At 38.7% G+C, this 16,845-nt stretch overlaps 1 protein-coding gene and 1 long non-coding RNA gene across 3 annotated transcripts in view; one reads left to right on the forward strand and one right to left on the reverse strand.

Annotated features, from left to right (window-relative positions):
* Positions 1–16,845, forward strand: part of GPC6 (glypican 6) — a 736,313-nt gene that overhangs the window by 448,265 nt on the left and 271,203 nt on the right. The window lies entirely within an intron of this gene.
* Positions 2,311–4,146, reverse strand: LOC141728233 (uncharacterized). The gene is made up of 2 exons (XR_012579097.1): positions 3,348–4,146; positions 2,311–3,225 (listed from the first exon to the last, which is right to left on the reverse strand). It is a non-coding gene; the product is annotated as an uncharacterized LOC141728233 (long non-coding RNA).

Here is a 16,845-nt window from a genome sequence, read left to right on the forward strand (position 1 = left end):
AAACAATGAGAAACTGTGGTTGCTATGACCATACATTTATAAATATATCTATATATATAAAATGTTCTAGTGTTATTTAGTTGTTTTAAGAATTAGAACATCCAAATGGTTAGGTATGTCATATGACACCAGTGGCAGCCATCTAAAAATCTTTTCATTCCTTCAAAAAGTTATGGTAGGTTTTGAAACAAGTCTACTCAAAACTTTACACAAGTAAGTAGAAATTAAAATGAAAGTGCTTACAGTAAAGTACACTATGCAGAGCTGAAAAACAAAAGGTTAATCTTGTTTGTGTAATAGAGTTTTAAAAAACCTGATGTTCAGTTGACCAAAACTGTTCCAGTTTTGTAAACCAGTATATTTTAAAAAAGAACTCCTCTAAGGAATGCACTTTTGTAAATTGTAAATAAAATTATTCATAATGAGAATTAATGTAGTATATGTTACTATGGAGACCATTTGAGAATAGAGTCACTAAATTGTAGTTTTCTTTCTTCCAGGAATTGAAACAAATGCTTATGAAAACCTTTAAAGGGATTAGTTCATCTGTAGTACTTGAAAGAATTATGTAGTAAAAAACATGTGTCTATAAATTCACACAGTAAGAAGATCTTGGTGACAGAATCATGTTGTTGGTGGTGGGGAAAGTAGCTATCTTTTATTTGTCTAGCTAAAACTGATGGAAGACATTGTTAGTCTACGAAAGTGGAGTATTCGGAAACAATTCATAGGGAGAGATTTGACAATCCAAATAATGCTTGTAGGAAATTGTACCTGGGACTATTTTCAAAACTCATCTATTTGCTGGATATGTATGACTGCTATAAGTACTCTGAGAAATTTCTCTAAATGGATAAAACCTGACAGTTGGAAGAAAAAAGTAGATATGCATTTTTTAAAGGCCTTCTAAGAAAATAATTTGTATGCTTAGCCTGTCCTTATTCAGTGGCATAAGAGGTCACAAGTAGCATATTATGTTATTTTACATTTTTGTTTTCTCATTAGGCTTGATAGAGAAATATCCCACTGTTCACTGGGAACACAGTGTGGGAATCAGTAAGTAGTGTAGGGAAGGAATATATACTTGAAACCAGCACATGCTGCTGTGAAATGCAAGGGTGTGAGAAGGGAATTTGGAGAAAAAAAAAAAAAAGTAAAAAAAGGAAAGAGGAAGTTATAAAAAATGCAAGAGTGAAAGTAAAAGAAAGCAAGGAAAAGAAAGATAAAAGATGAAGTCTTATTGAAAGCTATTTAAAATCTTAACTTCTGCAATGGTAATTTCTAGTCTTCATTTGATTTTTATTCTTTTGATTCTTTTTTCAATGGACTTTCTCTGTGCCATTTCTCTTTCCTGCTGTTCAAATAGTTCAGAGATGCCTCTCTCCACTTTTCTTATTATGTTTTCTTTAAATTTGTCATTCCTTCTCTGAAGAAAGATGTGGCTCCTGAGGGTATTTCTTCACTTGTTTTTCAGGATTCTGCTAATGAAAGGGTGGTTTCTTAGGAGCTCTGATAACCAAACCCAATTGTTCCCCTGCCCAATTTTCTACCCGATTTTCAACGCACTTTCATTCTGGAGGTTTTTCAGGATGTGTGTTTCTGTTATTGAGTGTTGGGACTGTATTTTCTGTTCAGGCCTGTTTAGCATCTTTCCAGTCTTAGTAATTTTGAAGTGGACCTGGGTAAGAGTGCCAACCTTCCTTAGTTGAAAGCCATATACTAAAAATTTTAAGCCTGTCTTCTGGTTCAGATATAAAGGCCATGGGCACAGCTCGCATGGGGCAGGGAAAATAAATCTCCACAAGGATTTCCAAACTAGAGAGAGCAGTGGTTCTCATGTTGTCCTATCAGAACACCACAATAGGAGCTGAGGATTAGGCAGGGGTTATTTGGGTCCCAGGATGGCTGACCTGAAACACCATCCCCACTTTCTACAGCTGGACATGACTTTATGCAGAAGCACATTGCATAAAAGAAGCATGGGAAAGCATCTTTGTGAGAAGTGGAGAAAACCACATCCAAAGGCTTTATATTTTGGCTGAAGGTTTGCCGGTTTATCTCGGCTGTTTGAGGGGCCTGAAAGGCCCGGGGTGGCCTTGGGGCACCACGCGTATCAAAGGACGAGAAGAGGCTTCAGTTCTTCTTTCTGGTTTTATGTTTATTAATTGTTTATCTAAAAGATGTTCTTTCAGCCCAACAGAGATCCGCACAGCAGTCAGCCATGGGCACACTCTGTCGTGCCCTCCGGGCAGCCACGTATCTTTATACCCTTTGCTACGTATACAATATTTATCATTTTTCCCCAATACCATCTATTGTTATAACTCGGTGTACTCTTAGTAATAACCAATAGAAAGGTGCCACCGTGGCCAAAGAAGATGGAGGAGAGGAGGAAGAAGGAGGAGGACAGGACACACCCCAATTCCTCCATCTTACTCCTCTAAACCCCCCTGTACATAAATCCTAAACCTTGTGTCTCACCCTCTAATTAACTAATCCCTTCACCACTCACCCGGTGAAGCCCTGTGAAGCCCTCATCCTTGTCGTCTCCTGTGTAGGGTTAAAGTCCAGCTACCAGACACTTCTGGCAACATTCCAGGACTCCCGAGACCCCCAAGCTGGTCTCGGAGGCTCAGCATCTCAGGACTGAGATATTGAGATCCGACATCTCCCCCTTCTGTTTGCCCCAAGAAAACCTCTTTTACAATCCGATTCATGGCATCTGGGACGACATGGATGAGGACTAGAAAAGCTATTACAATATAAAACCTTAAACTATTAAAACATAAAATCCTACCCTTAAAATTCTTCTCCAAATGGGAGAAATGTCAAAGAAATCCACCCTTAAAATTCCTCTCCAAATGGGAGAAATGTCAAAAAAATCTGCCAGCTGATCAATATATGATCCTTTGTCAGTTTCCCCTGTAATAGGTAAATTTATCCCATTGCCTATTGCAATTCAAGATCCCAAGGAGAAAACCCCCCAGAGTCTTTCGTTCTTATACAGAAATATTCAAGACCCCAAAGGGAAAACCCCCCAGAGTCTTTCGTTTCTCTTGTTTCTCTTCTGAGTTGTCCTTTGCAGTCTGAGTCCCGACTTTTGTCTGAGTATTCGTTTCTTCTTATATCTTGTTGAGGAAAATCGTTGCATAGTTGCAGAGTCGTTACGAAATGATGCTGTATCTCCGCTGAACCGATCTGGTATGTTGTGCACTCAGGGGTTACCTAGTTTTTGATTCAACTGTCAATAGGGTTAGAACACACACAAGCCTCCCCAGGAGGGGAGAGGCTTAGGACCCCGAGGGTTTTTACCAAAGGCACCAAGTCTGGAGAGGGCCCCTCCTCACCTGAGACGTCACCGGGGGTCTGGCCCGCCCCCGCCCGCGCTCGGCGCATGCGTGCTTTCCGAGCTGCTCTGTGTCTCTCCCGAGGTAATTTTTTCCTCTCCCTTTTTATTCCGCCTCTGAATTTTCCCCCCTCGGTCTGCCCCGGACTGTCTCCTCCTCCTCCGACGCTGTGTGTGTGTGTGGCCCTATGTCGGTGTGTGCGGCCGTCCCCGCCGGCACCCGCGCCCGCCGCGACTCGCACCGGGTTTTTTTTTTTTTTTGCGTCACAACCGCGCGCCTCTTGCGTCTCGCCGCAGCTTTCTGGGATTGCGCAATTTCCCCCATGCCGCTGCCCATGTCGGACGCCCCTTCTGCGCTGGCATGTGACTCTGCCCTCCCGGGTTCTTGCGAGTTTTGCCTGCCGCGCGCGTTTCTGCTACTTTGCCGGCCCCCGGGGCCGCTGCACCCCCCGGCCCTGAGCTTAGCAAAGCCGTATCTGAACACGCGTCTTTTGTTTTTTCTTTACCCGCGCTCCCCGCCTGCTCCGCCGCTGCCTGGCTGCGAGAAAGCGCCTCCCCCGGTCCCCTCTCACCTCCCCCCTGCTCTCCCTCTGCTCCTGAGTCCTCCATGCTCTCTGGACTTTTTGGACGCTTTTTGGGAGTTTCCCGAGGTTTCTGGGTTTTGGGACCGGGTGTTTTAATAATATTTCTTGCTCTTTTTTCTCCAAGAGCACTTTTCCACTCGGCCTTTTAAGGCCAGAGCTAATAATTTTTTCCTGGAGCCTTGCTCCCCTCGCTCTTTCAGAGAGTCCCCCCCCCCGGACGTCTGGTGCGTCTCGGGGTTATTTCTTCCTGGCCTTTTAAGGCCAGAGCTAATTTTTTCTTTCCCGGGACTTTGCCCGCCGCCTCTTTCAGAGACGCCTCCCCCCCGGACGTCTGCTGCGTCCGGGGGTCCTGGAATTTCATTTGCATAGAAATCCCTTCCAGCATTATTCTTGCAGGAGACAGCAGCTTCAACGCTGTCTCATCTTTTTTAGTAGCTAAGAAATATAAGTGTCTATTTATTTCCTGCCAAAACCCCACTTCAAATAGCAGGCACGTTTCTGCCAGTGGGTAGTTTAGCCTTGCCCATAGTAATAATTGTTTTAATTCTTTCTTTGGAATTCCCTCTGTATATGTTTCAGTCACACCCTGTAGGGCGGACAAAATTTCCCGTTGTTCCTGGGAGAGTGTGCCCACCCAGGGACGCCAAGTGCCGGTTTATCTCGGCTGTTTGAGGGGCCTGAAAGGCCCGGGGTGGCCTTGGGGCACCACGCGTATCAAAGGACGAGAAGAGGCTTCAGTTCTTCTTTCTGGTTTTATGTTTATTAATTGTTTATCTAAAAGATGTTCTTTCAGCCCAACAGAGATCCGCACAGCAGTCAGCCATGGGCACACTCTGTCGTGCCCTCCGGGCAGCCACATATCTTTATACCCTTTGCTACGTATACAATATTTATCATTTTTCCCCAATACCATCTATTGTTATAACTCGGTGTACTCTTAGTAATAACCAATAGAAAGGTGCCACCGTGGCCAAAGAAGATGGAGGAGAGGAGGAAGAAGGAGGAGGACAGGACACACCCCAATTCCTCCATCTTACTCCTCTAAACCCCCCTGTACATAAATCCTAAACCTTGTGTCTCACCCTCTAATTAACTAATCCCTTCACCACTCACCCGGTGAAGCCCTGTGAAGCCCTCATCCTTGTCGTCTCCTGTGTAGGGTTAAAGTCCAGCTACCAGACACTTCTGGCAACATTCCAGGACTCCCGAGACCCCCAAGCTGGTCTCGGAGGCTCAGCATCTCAGGACTGAGATATTGAGATCCGACAAAGGTTCACCATTTAAGATACTCTTTGCCCACTTGGGCAAAAAGTATCAGCTGAGATGAACTGACCTTTAGTCAAACCAAGTAATATATTTTTGTATATGCTGGAGATCAAGAGTGTGCACTTGTTCACATGGACCGATTATGACAGCTGAAACTGCAATATAGTTTTTCTTAGGTTAAATGTAATTTATTTTGCATTAACTTCAACATTTCCCTTGTCATAAATGGAAGCAAATTAATTTTAAGCCAAAAGATACCACTTTAGTTATTTGGGTCATTAAATTTAGTCCTGCAGGTTCTTTATTTTTAATCTTAAACTGGATGCCTCAGCATTCTTTTGAGAACAAAATGGTAGTCAAGAAGAGAATGAATTGTGAGGTACTTGAGAGGGAAATAACTGAAACTAGAGGGAAATGCAGCACAGTTGACTGCGAGGTACTTTACATTCAAAGCAGAGATGAAAGCATTGTGAATTTAAATTAGTGTAATGACCTACAGAAACTACGTCAAGGTCTCTGGAATTATTCAGCCCTGGCAACCAGAAGGTGAATGCTAGATTTTATTTTATCTAGAGTTCAAATGAAGCCCAAGCACTGGTAGCAGTTATTTCATACTTTGTATGGAGGGAGCATTGTGGAGAACTTTATATATCTGAGTACAGCCTGTTGCAGTATTCCACTTTGTGCTATTGGAAAAATTTGTTGCTCTTCCCTCCTTGTTTTTTGTTCTTTTTTTCTTTTTTCCTCTGTAGTTTTCTCTCTTTTCCATTACTCTTTCCTAGAATCATGGAATCAGTCACAGAAAAGTCCATGTTGAAAGGACCGCCAGCAGATCATTTGGTCCAGAAATCTGTGGGAAAGGGAGCCTAGATGGGATTAATTAGCACCTGGTGCAATCAGATTTTGATTTAACAATGGTGCCTCCAGCACATCCTTGGTGAGATTTTCCATTGACTGACTCTTCTCAATGTAAAAATTCCTTTATGTGAAAGAAAAATTTCTTTCTTCAGCGTGAAACCTCCTTTTGCAACCTCATGCCGGTTGTCCCATGTGTTCTCCAGGTGGCTCCTTGTGGAGAGAGAGCTTCTGCCCTCTTTGCCCTTTAATGCTAGAAGATTGTGATGAGGTCCTGACTTACATTTCTGTTCTCCATGGAGGAAAGGCCTAATTCGATCAGTCTTTCTTCGCAGGGAAGGTTCTGCAGTGCTTTGATGATCTTCATGGCGCTTCTTTGGACCCTCTCTAGTCTGTATACATCTTGAATTGTGGGGATCGGTGTTCCAGGGGTACTCCTCTTTCTTCTTTCCATTCATTTTTTTTTACTGAAAGAAAGAGCTGCACTTGACTATTTTTTTTTTTAGTTTTATCTTTCCAGAGGGATAACTCAGACTTTTAAATATCTGAAGATGGATAAATAAGCCATCCCCTCATTATTTCAGCAGTCCACTGAACACTTGTAAAAAAAAAAAAAACAACTTGGGTTTTTTCATGTGGGTTGCGAGTCTCTGGAGCCTAGTTCAAAAAGTTTAAAGAGACAAGGTTTGCAATACAGGGAATCAAGCTTTTGAAATGTTTTAAAGAGGATGATTTGTAATTTCTTATGGTTTATCATTGAAATATGAGAGATGTTCTTCTTTAAAATAAAGCAAAATATATCAGGCTGTTATGATAAAATAATTATAATTTCTTGTAAGGCTAAAAAGTGCAAGTTTTGCATTGAAATCAAAAGAGATGTCTTGGCTGGGAGAAAGTTTAGAGCTTAAATTTGCCTCTTTGACAAGAAGATGTATGCCTGCACAGCCAACTTGTAATTAGCGGCATTAAGGGGCACAGTACCCAGACCAGTACATATGAGCTGTTTGGGAATGACATCTACACTGTTTACTAGATTTATTGGGAATGACATAATCACTGTACATGTGATTAAGTTCTGAATTAGCTGTAATCTCTCAGGGAAAGAAAACCCTAAAATGTCACCATGGACAGTTCAATGAAGACATCTGTTCAAAGCACACCTGCAGCCAAAGGAGAAATGTTCCGTGCCTTTTATTTCAGTGGAAACCTTGCAGATGAGATAATGACAGGAGCAGGCTCGGGGTGCTGAGCACCTGCTTGAGAGGTCTTGTCTTTGCTCTGGTAGGAGAGAGGATAGGAGACTATGTGACCCATTGTTTTGTCCCAGGATGGCAATTTCTGTGTTCCCATAATGAAAGGAACAAAACCTTCTGTGAAAGAAAAAGAAAAGAGATCTGCAGATAATAGCCAATTAGTGGTTCAAAGGCTAATTAGCTAAGTTCTCAAATAAAGTTTTGAAGGTGATACAGTCAGCTAAACTGGGAATTGTAATCAGAGAGGATAATGATGCTCTCTGAACAGCTCAGGAAAGGACAATCAAATACCCTCAGTGATGCTTGAAATGATAAGATAAAGAAATATGCTTAAATAAACATACCAAAAAGATTCCTTAAATCAGTGTTTCTAGGAGTCACTGGTGGAATTTGGATGAAAAGAAGGATGACACTTATTTATTTGACTTAAAAATAAGTCATATTCTGTTGCTTATTTCTTAATTGATTAGTTGAGAGAGATTAATCAGCAAATATGGAACATGAGCTATTTTTAATGTAAATATATACAGAGACAGACATGCATGCACACACACTCACATACACAGCTTGCCTGTAGTTATTCTGAAGTTCATTATTTGAGACTGAAGTCCTAAGGCTCAGTTCACGCCTGCATTAATAGCTAGATGATTGGGTAACATTTAGAGAAATGCTCTCCTCAGACAGGAAGGTAACTTGCAGATTGATTTATTGAACTTTTACAGAATTTTACTATTTTAATGACAATATATCTTCTGGAAGGTGTGAATTTGAGTGGACAGAGGGTTATTCTGTTTGCAACTGCAAGCATTAAACATCCAGGCAGTTGTTAGAGAAAAGTAGTTATCAATAACTTTGTGTTCTTCCTTCTTTAGCCTCCCAAATTTACAAACTTTTGTCTTTTGCATACTCTGATTTCTTTCCCTTACATGCAGCCAATATTTGGGTTTTCATATGGTAATCCCCTTTATAAGAAGCAAATAGTGGAATATATAATATTTATGAGGTTTTATAGTCTGGCTCCAAAAGTCACCATGTGAATTAATGTCCTCTGTGGTTCAGTGCTACAGCATGAACTACCAAATTGTTAAGATGCTAACATTCATCAGCTTCCATCAAGCTAATAACCAGAGATAACAAGAGAGCTAAATTGCACTCAAACATGCTGAGTGTTTCACTGAATGGGATTTTTAAAAACTAAGTAATTTCAGAACTTTAGCCACTCTAAAACTTTGCAAAGTTGGATTTGTGAATTTTGTCTTTGTTGCTGTGTTTTGTTATTCACATCATTACTAAGTTCATTCCTTATTAAAGAGTGTGTTATACTGCAGAGCACTCTTCCTTCTAACTAAGGAAAGGACTTAGTAACACAGTTACTAAGGACAGAAAAGTCCACCAAGGACAGAAAGTGCTTTTAAGATGTCCTGCATCTTGCCTACACGTCTTTGTGACTGTCAAGAGTAACTCCTAGACTGACTGTTTTCTTCATGGGTTTTTTGTTTGTTTATTGGTTTTGGGGTTTTGGTTTTTTGGAGTGTTTTTTGGCTTTGTTTTTTTTTTTGGTTTTTTTTTTTTCTGTTGGTTTTTGTCACATTCATTCAAAGATAAGAAAGTATTTGGCATTAGAGAAAGCTTACTGCCTGAGCTCTGTGCTTGCAAACTTGACATGCTCAGAAATATATCTATCACCCACAATATGTTCCTTTTTGTATTGAAAATACATGGTATGTCTGTTTTGGTTTTACTTCCTTGAAATCTGGGTCTCCAAAAGTGGAGTTTAGAATAAATTTAGGGGCTAAATGTCATATCAATGCAGAAATCCTTTCCATAAAATTTTATCCTAGAAATTCCTTGTGAACATAGTAAGTACATATTTAGAAGACATATACCAAAGTGTATGAGCAAAGTTATTCATGTAAGAGAAAGCCTAAGTGTATGTAATGCTCTGCATTCTTTATATGCTGAGAAACCCCCTAACATCTGTTCTGAGCTTTTTAATGCAAATTTTAACACCTGCATAAGTTAAGATGGTTCTAGCCTCATCCAGTAATACTGTAAATTATTTGTTCACTCCTCTTAGAATTACAACAGGTTCACTATTCACTGAATGTGTAATCTATTTTGCAAGGCCCTACACAAACTTTTAAAAGTGAATTTGTGCACTCTTGAAGGTGATGCAACTGTGTGCATGAAGGATGTGCCATAAAAGGTGCCATTATCCTTCAAAGTTAGATGTATTTTCTTGTCATAAGAAAAAGAGATACGTGGCGTTTTTAATATGTTGCTCAATTCCAGCGATTTTATGGAGCATTGCAACTGTTTCAGTGTAGTGCTATTTCATTCTGAAATATTGTTTTCTTCTTTATAAATACCCCATTAATAGCCTTTCCACTGCCACCCTCTTTTCTGGACCAGTCATAATTACACCTCTCCTATATGGAAGGATTACAACTATTATTGAGCTATTTATGTCTTTCAAAGCTGTTTCTCTTTTTCTTAGCCAAACATTTAAAACTTCCTGCTTTTACATGCATATTTGAGAAAAAATAAGGGAGTAACAGCTTTATTTTAAAAGTTTTCTTTTAAAAGTGTTCTTTTCCCGAGTTTGAACTTAAGCAACTTCACCTGAAAAGCGGACCAGAAACATAAACCCTGAAATGAAAGTCATTATTTAAGCAGCTCAGGATATAAGGCAAAACTGAAGTTTAAAAGACATTGTTTCTGCTTTGATCACTGGGCACTGTCTTAAATTTTAGACATAGTGTAATACTATCCTAAGTTTATGGAGCAAAAAATTGCTTGTAATTTAATTGATGGGATCATGTGTTTTTCAATTTCTATTTAAAAGAAAAAATAAAGGTAGGATCAAAAATATAACTGCTGTTGATTTTTATTTCAAATAAGACTATAAAGCCTTTTGTAAAGCACTATTGATGCAAAGGAAAATAAAAAAATAAAGATAATAAATTGTTTCTTAAGACAGAAGGACATTTGAGTAAAAGGAAGGAGAACAAGGCAATTTTTGAATCTCGATTTTGAAGAAAAATCAATGAGTTGGCTTAGGTCAGGGTCACATTACATATAGGCCAATGATCTGCATGAGAGAGTATGCAATGAGTTGGATACTTGCTAATAACAGTCTTTAATGGTTTTTTTTACTTAATTAGCATGATTTCGCAATTAAAATCCAGAGTTATGCAGATGCAGACACCCTGTCCCTGAGCAGCATGATGCCTATGAAATTCGACCAAGTGTAATGGTCATGTGTGAAAAGAACTGAAAATAACTGATTTTTTGTGGGTTTGTTATGTAGGGGTTTTGTGGATTTTTTTTTTTTTAATATGAAAGAAGAGAAACCATGAAAGGATAAAGAGGATGGCTTTTCTAGGGAAAAAGCTTTCTTGTGTGAGTTTTCTGCTTGATGTTACTTGTGCTGTTTGTGACAGTTCAGCTAAGAAAAGAAAACACACAGAGGATTTTCTCAAACAAGAGAATAATTTTTTTAAAAAGACAGAAAGTGATAAAGTCATAACAATGACATTTTGGTTGAAAGAATATTACTCTCTTGCTTCATTATGTCTTATAACTTTGATCCTCTAATTTTAAGGCAAATGGTGTTGTGACTGAAATAATTGTCTTGAGAATATGTATTATAAATACATAAATTATATCACCCAGGAATGCCTTAGTCTAAGGAGGAGTTATTATATGCCTAAACAAAAAAAAAAAAAAAAAAAAAAAAAAAGATGGAAAACCAAACCAAGACTCCCCTCACACCTCACATTATTAAAGCAGTCATAGCTATGGAAAATGACAGGGAGAAAAATGAATAATTTATATTCTTGAGTGGGCAGTGGGGCTGTTACCCTACCAAAAGAACAAGAAACCCTTTGGTAATCTTGATGAGGCCATGGTGAAGTCTACAGAAGAAGGCACAGATGACAGTTTGCCACAGACTGTCCTCAGATGCTACACTCACTGATTTGAGTGGTTTTGATTTCTGCGAATTTATGCATGACCCACTTCCTAACACTTGTTTCCACATTGGGAAAGAAGAATCAGGTTGAATAAAGAGCATGTGTCTGGTTTTACATATAAGAATTTCTGACTTGATATCTATTACCTCTTTAGTTAAAGAAGCCAAAGCAAAGTTGTAATAAAATCCTAAGCTTTAGGGAAATAATCCATCACCTACAGAGGCCAGGAAGGAATTTTCCCTTTGCTATGAAGAATATTGCCTTGGGTACACCAGGCATTCTTGGTCTTGCTCAAGAGCACGAAGCATTTCATCATTGCCCATGGCAGGCAGGGCACTGTGATAGACCAGTTGTCTGATCCAGTCTGACAAATGCTGTGTTCTAGGTTTAATTTATTCAGGTTTAAAGTTTGCTTATGAAGCTGATAGAGGCATAGCAACTAGAGAGACAATATTGTTCTACTTGTCCTGGAGAAACAGTTACAGTTTCAGAACACACAGACTCTAATTAGAGTAAATTACTCCTGATGGAATAAGCAATCCGAGAGAAGGAGGAAGAAAAAGTGAGTGTAATTTCTAATGCCACAGGGAGGTCTTAAGCTGTCTTTAAATCTTAGGAGCTTTGCTTTGAAGCAATATCTAATAGTGCAGGGCAAGAAATAAGCCTGATTAACATTTTATTAGTAACTTTAACCACAAAAAATTGCCTTTCAACAATAGCCAAGACTTATCATCTTCAACTGAATTTGACATTTATTTAAGAAAAAAAGTAAATTGAAGCCAATAAAGTGACATTAAATAAATCAGGGTGTTCATTCTGTACGTTGCTTATCATTTTCTCATTTAAAATATTATGTTTGGAGATTGCCAGATCTAATTAAAGGGGAGGGGTATCCAGTGGCTTAAACAGATTGTGACACATTTATGTTATTTACCAGTTAATATTAATTCATATCACAACAATCTCTGCTGCACTTGAATACAGCAAATCAATCAGCAATATCTACAATGAAGTCTGGGAGGATCTATTAGGTCTATTGTAAACAATTTACATCTGTAACCCTAAGGCCTTTTTCTGAAGGAATGATTTGAATTCATTGCTCTGGATGAGGCAGAAGTTACGATTTTTTTTTCTGCCCTACAGAATAATTCAATGTAAAGTTTGGATGGGCCACATCTTTTTCTGTTTGGCTTCTCATGGTACCACCACAGCACATAATTGTGAATGGGTTTTTGAAGGGAACAAGGCTTTCTTGTTGTAGTTGATTTAGACTTCAGTTTTCTTATTTTTAATAAGCAATTGCTCTGCTGTTTGGAATTTTTGTTGTTGTTCAATATCTTTTAGCTCAATTTTGTGGGGAACACAGAAGACAATAAGGCAAGGTACACAACAGTGAAGAGAAACAATAACTGTAAGTGGAAGAGAATAATCCCCTCTAAACCTGTAATCAGTATATATCCAAAGGCACAGACTTCATGTGAGCATACTGCTTAGTCTTAGACATGGATTTTCAGACATTTGAGAAAGAAGAGAAAGATTTAGAGAGGCAAACTTTAAGAATATATTTTGTAGACTTTTGTACACAACTCACTGTCCTGTAATGGAAATTTTAAAAAGCTGAAAAAAATAGGAGATTGAAATAGGTGGAAAGGAATGGAAATAAAAACTGTGGAGGTGGGTGAGCACTAAGGTATTCATCAGTGTGAGGTTTTCTTCCTGGAGGTTGTGTTTTTTCCTTACTGTTTTACGGTTTTCTGGTAGTTTTGCTGTCACATGGGGTTTGCCCTCTGTTTTTTTCAGTAGGCTGGACATGAGTAGCTGATTCCCCTCAGTATTCTCAATTCCCCTGGCTGCCCATGGACCTCTAATTTCTGTCTGGAGGAGGTGTCTGAAGGCTGAGTGGCAGGAGCAAGAAATCTGGTTTTACACTCAGTAACAGGCAGCTATGTACTGATAATAATAGATATGCTTTCTTCTTTAACATAAATTTCAGGCTTTATGTTTTATTTTCAGCTTTACATATGCATATTAGCATATGAACTTCTCCAGGCACTTCTTTCCTAGGGCTCTCTGTGTTTCAGGTGTGCAGTATGCTGACTCTGTTCAAGTCCCCAGAGACTGGTTTGTTTAACCTAATCCTCCCATGCTAAAATATGAACTCTTCTAGCCAGATGTTTAAATCAGTGGCTTGAAACATTTAATAGGACCTTAGAAACGTTTTTTTCCCCCCAAGTATTAGCATTCCTTTTATTTAAAATTGATGCCAGGGGGTTTGTTAAAACACTGACTACTTCTGTTTCAAGTCATTAATTATTCAAGTTTCCTCCATTTACTTTATATTTCAGTCTGAAGGAATTCTGACCTATCAATGAATAAAGAGATCATAAAACCCCCCAACTGTTGGTATAACTGTTGGGATAAACCCAGTACATTTTAGAACTCAGGACTGCAATCCATTCAGAGAAGTGAGTACAACCATACCACCTTCCTCCTCCTGAAAGAATTGACAAAGCATATAGCAGTTAACTGCTGAAATTTAACTTTTTGTTGATAGTGTTTTTCAGCTCTGAATAAATGATGTTCAGAAAGTGTATATGGGAATATGATCATTAGCTTGCATGTGCACAGTGTGTGTATGCTGCCCTAGGGCTGGTGAAACTTTGGTCTGAGTCCCACACTTTTAAACAAACTTTCCAACAGGTGTCTAGTCTAAATCAACATCCATTTTACTCTTATATCAAGAATTACCAGAATAAATAAGAATTTGCTCTATTTTCATATATCCTTATTTAAAAGATTTATATGGAGCTGGAAAGCCAATAAAATTGAGTCATTTTGACTTGGTCACGCATTACAGGATTATACCTGCAGACACAGACCAAAGCTGTTTTCTCTAGTTTTAGATTTAACCTGACATATCACTGCCTTGTCAAAAATAGCATCCTAATTTGTCAATATGTGAAGTTTCATGCAGTACTATATGCAAGTGTCTGTGTGCAGACTCTGAAGGTTCAAAGGTTGTATTAATTTCTTAAGGGAAAACAAGTAGTATTCAAATGGTTATCCTCAAGTAGTGTGTTTTGCATTGTGAAACAAGGCAGTAATTCTGTATTCTGTCCTTGTCTTTCTCAGCTTGAAGGGAATAAGATTTCTCCTTCTGACACTTCTTCTCTTATCTGCAGATTTTGTAAAGCATTTTTTCCTCAGTATATTTTGCCTTTTGCTGCCAGCTCAGTTAAAAAAAGTCAGACTATGACTGCAAACAGGCAAACCTGACCCAAAATTTTCAAGAATGCTGTAAGTGTTATATTGCAGAATACCTGTAGCCTAACTTGAGGCTAAAACCTGGATGAGTTGATAGGCACTAACTGTACCAGGGAGAAGGGAGGATACAGAATCTGCAGATAATGGCCCCTGCTTTGACACTGTTCAGTGCAAAGATTCTCTTTCTCTGCCCCTAGTCCATAGACTGTAGATCTCATTGCAGGCTAATTCACACATTTCCTTCCTGGATCTCTGTACCTTAGGGCATGGAAATATATATCCATTGCAAGCAAAATATATGTCATTTGCACTATCCTACCCACAAAGGAAGAGAGAGCATACAGAGCAAGTTCAGCTTTAAACTGCAGCATTTAAATGAACACCTGGTGTTATCACTGAATCAGTGATTCTCTCAAGAATTTTGAATGCTCAGACAAGAGGGCTCCTATTTGGGGCTATTTGTAGAACCCTTGAATCATGTATGCTGGAAGTCTCTTACACCAGTCCTCACTTGCAGTTATTCTCTCCAGATCAGATGAGCCCTAGGGTCGAAGTCGAGTGAAAGGAATGTTTTATTCCAACATTTCAGAAAACTACGGGTTGGATTTTTTTCTGAGTTTGACCTTCCAGAAAAAGGAATTGGCTGTCCTCATTACTGACTGTAGGATTCTCTTAACAACATGGATAGTTGGGTCAAAAGGTGAGAGATACCAAGGCATACAGAACATAGATGAAAATCAAATATCATCATTGGCTGCTTCTTTCTGTTCTATTGCCTTGAAAAAAGAAATCAGCCATCAGAAAGTCTATACAGTGCACAGAGCAACAAAATTCTGGAGCTATGCTCTTTTTATTAAACTCATGTGGGAAATATGTAGAACAGGGAATCCAGAATCCCTTCATTTGCCATCTTGGACATGGTAGTATCACCTAATCTATGCTTTAAATAGTTAAACCATTGCATTGTATCTTTTTGGGAGGTCCATCACATTCCCAGATGAGTTGAGATTATTTTTTCAGTATGTGAAAGTCAAAATATCTTTTCTTTTCTATTACAAATGCAATCTGGGATTGGGATTACCCTGCAAAGTGTCTGGATTGATTCTTTGAGTAAGGCAAGAAACCATAAAGGCAGGTGTTAAGCTTGCAAAGCTTGCATTGCATGATGAATCCTGGAGCAGCATGAGTGTAGCTGCAGCATACTCTGAGGCAATTAACCTATGGAAAGGAGAACTTCTTTCAAAGGAAGGCATAACATCAATCAGAGAAACACTGCTGGGTTTGTTAGTTTTGTTGTCTCTTCTACATATAACTATATATATATATATAATATTACTTAGGCAGACACTACCTGTTAGTGTGCTTAGCTGTGCAGTTCCACAAGGGCTGGGATTGATTCCCCATTGTATTCTCTATATCATAACTCTGATAAAAGGTTTGGAAAAGCTTTTCCCTTGTGTTTCCCTCTCTTGGTGTTAGAAGAATTGATCTTTTCCTTGCTGTCATTGCATTTCAGACATTCAATGAGCAGCACTTAAAGCAGGCAGAGAAAGAGGACAGTGTCAAAGACATGAATCATTTCCTTCCTATGCCTATGGACAGACAAGCATTCTCCTGATGAGCTGGAAGGTCTAATTACACTGGAGTACAGTGAAAAATGTAGTCCACTGAGGATACTGGTCCTCTTTGGAGAAAACAATAGAATTTAAGAATTGTCCTTAACACTCTCACACAGAAAAAAAATAAATCTTACCATTTAAAACAAGTGGGATTCCTTATATTAAAATGTCCCTTCTCTTTCCAATCACAAAGTAACAACTGATACATTTTTCAGTGGAAGTGGAGGGTTGGCAAATCCAGACTGTGGAAGGGACAAGCAGATTTCAAAGAAATCCAGCAGAAAGCCTTCTATAACTCATGTCAGTGAACAATAAATTTACTTTGTAGGAATCTGTTTATGAAACAATTTATTCTTGTGAACATCTGCACAAACTTGCGTGATAATGAATGTACAAAATAGCACAAAGATTAAATAATGATAATACTAGTTCTATATGAGTGAAGATCAAGGAACCTTCCATAAAGGCTGCTATTATTTGCAAATTTTCACTTGCAAAGCTTAACTCATAGATAACAAAACGAATTATGCAATATCTAATAGAATTTTCAATTTTTAGTTTAGAATTCTCCACTTAAATTGCTGAACAATTTTTTTCTAGATTTGTGTTTTTCCTGTGTTCACCTCTGTCTCCCTGCTTTTCAATCAACCAGATATTTTATTTCTGTCTTAATCATGTTTCCTA

The sequence above is a fragment of the Zonotrichia albicollis genome, chromosome 2 (assembly GCF_047830755.1).
Source record: "Zonotrichia albicollis isolate bZonAlb1 chromosome 2, bZonAlb1.hap1, whole genome shotgun sequence".
Taxonomy (NCBI): domain Eukaryota; kingdom Metazoa; phylum Chordata; class Aves; order Passeriformes; family Passerellidae; genus Zonotrichia; species Zonotrichia albicollis.